The sequence below is a fragment of the Heterocephalus glaber genome, unplaced genomic scaffold, assembly GCF_053883595.1.
Source record: "Heterocephalus glaber isolate CG9 unplaced genomic scaffold, H.glaber_assembly_v1.0 deba00000621, whole genome shotgun sequence".
Classification (NCBI taxonomy): Eukaryota; Metazoa; Chordata; class Mammalia; order Rodentia; family Bathyergidae; genus Heterocephalus; species Heterocephalus glaber.
Window position 1 is genome coordinate 18802621 of NW_028258153.1, and position 4832 is coordinate 18807452.

The following is a 4832-nucleotide window of genomic DNA, read 5'->3' on the forward strand; positions in this document are numbered from 1 at the left end:
GGGAGGGGAAAATAACCTGGTACTCAGAGCAGCCATGAGAAGGCTTCATCTCAGGGTTTCCAGTGTTAAAACACCATAGTGGCTAGGAGAGAGAAAGCCACAGGAGATGTCCATAGTAAGGGAGCTGTGCATGTGGACACCATAGTGTTATAAGCTAAATGACTCAGGCCCCAATCTCATGACCAGAGGGCAGGTTGAACTTGAATTTCTGTGGACTTGAAAGTCACAGAGCTGGCACCTCACCCTAATTCTTCTGCTCGCTTGCTGGAATTATCCAGCATGGATCTGGGCTCTTATTGCCTTCCTTGTCTACAGCAAAAACAGACTCATGCCTTGAATTGGACACTGCCACAAAACTATAGACCACAGAAGATAACCACAAGCTTGAAATCACAGAGAAATTTATTTTTCTGTTTTTTTCCTATGCTTTTGGGCTTTTCCTTTTTCACTTTTTTGATTGGTTGTTTTATTTTTTTGTGCGAGTGAACATTATTTTTAGTTTTTCTGTTTTGTTTTGTTCTTGTTTTTGTTTTCTCCTTCTTTCCTTCCATCCTGTCTTCTTCATCAGTTTCCTGAGGCTTGGCTAATCTTCCTTCGTCCTTCCACCTTGTTTCTGATCTCCATTTCTTCTTTCATTTCTCTATTTTTTCCTCTAATCCTTTAAAAAAATTTCCCCTTAGGGTAAAATCACTCTTTTGAGTGTATTTACTGTACATAATTTTCTGATTTGTCTTAGATTTTGTTTTGTAACTATAAATATTATACCTAGGGTTAAAGTCGGTAAATTATTTTTTTTAAATTGTTAATTCTAAGTTTTATTCTTATACAATTTGCAGAATAGAATTGAAATGGTTGTTATAGGTTTTAAAGTTGATAACTGGACTATAATACAACTAAAATGCAGTGGTGAGCTGAACAAGTACATTTAAAATGAAGTCACAGACATGATTTTTCTATAAATTTTTTTTGTTTGAAGAAAATTATAATAAAGTTAGCAAGCAGTCACACATGAAAGAACAAATAAAATAGGTGGACTGGATAGTTAGGATGAGGAACAAAAAATATCTGTTTAGAGTTAAAAATGGACAGAGTGGTTTATTTGCAGCAAGGAGAGAAACAGGTGGCGGATGGCAGTGGATGGAACAGGAGAACGCTCAGCAGCATTTGCTCTTCCAGCCGGTGACGCTGCCTCCACTGCTGATATCTACATTTTCACTGTTGGGCTCTTTTACAGGGGTCTTTCGAAGGATATCTTGAGCTAATGTGAGGAACGCCTTTTCAATGTTTGTATTTGCTTTTGCACTAGTCTCAAAAAATCTAATTCCATGCTCCCTTGCAATCTGTTCTCCTTTTCCTTTAGGTACAACTCTTTTATCATCCATATCAAATTTGTTTCCTAGTAACATTCTTTCCACATCTTCATTGGCGTGCTCATCTATGTTTCCAAGCCATTTGCTGATGTTTTCAAAGCTTTTACCATTGGTGATGTCATACACTAGCATGATACCCATTGCTCCTCTGTAGTAGGAGGTTGTGATGGTGTGAAATCGCTCTTGGCCTGCTGTGTCCCAAATCTGTAGTTTGATCTTCTTTTCTTGTAATTCAACTGTTTTGATCTTAAAGTCTATTCCTATGGTGGAAATAAAGGTGGTACTGAAGGCATCATCCGAAAAACGAAAAAGGACGCACGTCTTCCCCACTCCCGAGTCTCCGATCAGGAGCAGCTTGAAAAGCAGGTCGTACGTCTTCTTCGCCATTGGGAGGAGCGGCTCAGGCTCTCGCCGCAGGCGGCCCCAAGGCATCGGTCCCTCGCACTACAGCCAACTCCTCACCTGGGCGTTCTCGGGCCGGAGGACCGGGGAGCGTGTGAAACAGGAGGGCTGGAGAGGGCGCGGGCGACCTACGAATGGCTTCGTCGAGGAAGCCCAGGCAGTGGCGGAGCCCGGGGCCTCTGAGGACGGTGGCGGCGGCTCCGCAGCCTCTCCCAGCCGCTCCGCCCGTTTCTGGGGAGTCGGTCAGGATGGCCTCCCCTACCGCTCAGGGCTGCTCGGCCGGAACGCTCCCACGGGCGGGCGATCAAGCGGGCTCTGCTGTCGAGGGAGCGCGGCTGGCGTGAGGACAGCCTCTCCCGAGCAGGAACTCCGCGTCACAGCCCGCGAGCCCAGCTACATAGCCCCAGGAAGCAGAGCCGCCCCGGCCCGAGCCGCCTTTTCCCCGTGCCCTCTCACGCAGGCGTGCGCGCTGCCTGAGACAAGTCGGTAAATTATTAGTTATCACAGCTTGTCATTTTCTTTTCTTGAGACAAGGCCTTGAGGCAATCCTCCTGCCTCAGCCTCCCAGGTGCTGGGATTACAGGCATGCACCACCACACCCAGCCCAGCTTGTCATTTTTTAGTCTGTATTTGATGCTGTTGTTATTACTGATGGTACTACTTTTAGCCAAGGTGATCAACTGATCTTCCTTGTATGCCAATACCTAGATTGTATTGGGGTCATAAGCAACATTGCCACTCAGTACAAAAGAACTGCATGCTAGGCCAAACAGGCAACCTTTCATCTCTTATAAACAGAAGCAGGATCCTGGGACAGACTCAAAGACAAAAGTCAGCTACAACTAGAAGACATCTCTGAAAAGTAGTCATTTCCAAAGAGAGCTCGATAATGTACTAGCAATAAAGCTATCTACCATAAGGAATTTACAAGCCTCAATGCAGAAAAAAATAACAATAATAACAAAATAGAAAATGAAAAACACAGAAACAAGGTGCAACCCAATACTCCCAACTTGCTCAAGGCAAATCCAGGTGGCATTGAGGTGGAAGAAATCAAAACCATGAAGCTGAACTTTCTGAAATGGTAGCAATAGAAGTAATAAAACAAATGAATGTCTCTTGACAAAACTAAAACAAAAGAATTACACAGATAAATAAAGAGATAACAATAATAAAGGAAATGGCTAGTGAATCTAGAGTAGATACAGATTAAAAAAACAAAAAAAAAGAGGCGCTTAGAAAAGACATGCAAACAATGAATTCCCAACATAGAAAAGAAATGGGTTCCATAAAACAGACTGAAATAGAAATCCAGGAGGTTAAATATTCTGTTGAAAGCATACACAACAGAGTCAACCAATGTGAAGATAGAATATCAGATCTAGAAGACAGGCTTGTGGTTAGCAATCACCAAATAAAAGACCTCTTTAAAATAGCAACACAGGGCTGGGGATTTAGCTTAGTGGTTCTGCCACCTGCCTTGAAAGCGCAAGGACCCAAGTTCGATCCCCGGCACCAAAAAATAAAAATTAAAAATAAAATGGCAAGAGATGATGAAAAATCAAATCAACAGCTGCTAGATGATGCAAAAAACAGTAATATTAACTAGAGTCAATGAAAAATCAGAAGTTAGCAGAAAAGAAATAAAAAAAACCTGTTCACAGCAGGTATAGCAGAAAACATTCCAAGCAAGGAAAAAGAATTACACATACAGATAAATCAGGCAAAGAACTCCAAATACCCACGATCAGGAAAAAAAAAAAAAAAAAACTACACCAAAGAATATAATAGTCAAGATTCCAGAAATTCAACATAACAAAATATTAAAAGCTGTTAGGGGCCGGGGATTTAGCTCAGTGGTTTTGTCGCCTGCTGCGCAAGCGCAAGGACCTGAGTTCGATCCCTGGCACCAAAAACAAAACAAAACAAAACAAAAAGCTATTAGAAAAAAGAAACCAATCACCTGTAAAGGAAAAAACCATCAGACTCACAGAAGACTTCTCAACACAAACACTTAAATCAAGGAGAGGTTGGAGAAAAGTATTTCAAGCCCTAAAAGAAAACAAACTCCAATCAAGATTGTTGTACACCATCATTATCTTTCAAAACTGATGGATAAATAAGATAATTCCCCAATAAAGAACATGTGAAGAAATGCATGACCACCAAATGAGTACTCCAAAAACTTCTGAAGGATAGTCTAGAAAAGACAATAAAGACAATGATTCCAAGAATCCCAATAGAATGAATCCACCAGGCAAGGCAAGCAATTAAACAGAGGGGAAAAAAAGGAACCAACAAGAAGAGGGTAATATAATGACAAGGATAAGTCAATAGCTATTAGTCATAACCATCCATGATTGGTCTCAATTCACCAATTAAAAGAAACAGATTGGCAGAATGGATGAAGAAACAAGATCCAATAAAATGCTGCATACAAGAAACATATTAAACAAAAGAAACTCATAGACTGAAAGTCAAAGGATGGCAAACAATATTCCATGCAACAGAAACCTGGAAAAAGGCAGTGGTAGGGGCTGGGGATTTAGCTCAGTGGTTCTGGCACTTGTCTGGCAAGTGTAAGGTCCCGAGTTCAATCCCTGGTACCAAAAACAAAACAAAACAAAAGGCAGTGGTAGCCATTCTGTTTGCAAACAACGTGGATTTCTAGCCAAGACTGATCAGAAGAGACAAAGAAGATTACTGCATACATATTAAGGGAATAATCCAAGAGGAAAAGATAACAATCATAAACATATATGCACCAAATACTGGCACACCCAAATGTATAAAACAGAAACTAGTGGATATGAAAAATCAGTTAAGCACAAATACAATTATAATGGAGGACCTTAATACCCCACTGTCACAAATAAACAGATCAACTACACAAAAAATACCAAAGAAATCTCAGAGCTGAACCAATCCTTTGTTTGGGGTTTTTAAAGCAAAAAATTTATTGATATATTTTAGATATCCATAATGTCACTAATCATAGAAAATTTGCACCTGCCCGTGACATATCCTGCCTCTTCTTTTTTCACATTCCCCCTCTACAGC

General features: G+C 40.9%; 1 pseudogene; it reads right to left on the minus strand.

The window, feature by feature from the left end:
- Positions 1 to 400: 400 nt before the first annotated feature.
- On the minus strand, positions 401 to 2102 carry LOC101718450 (ras-related protein Rab-10 pseudogene; annotated as a pseudogene).
- Between the last annotated feature and the right edge of the window lie 2730 nt (positions 2103 to 4832).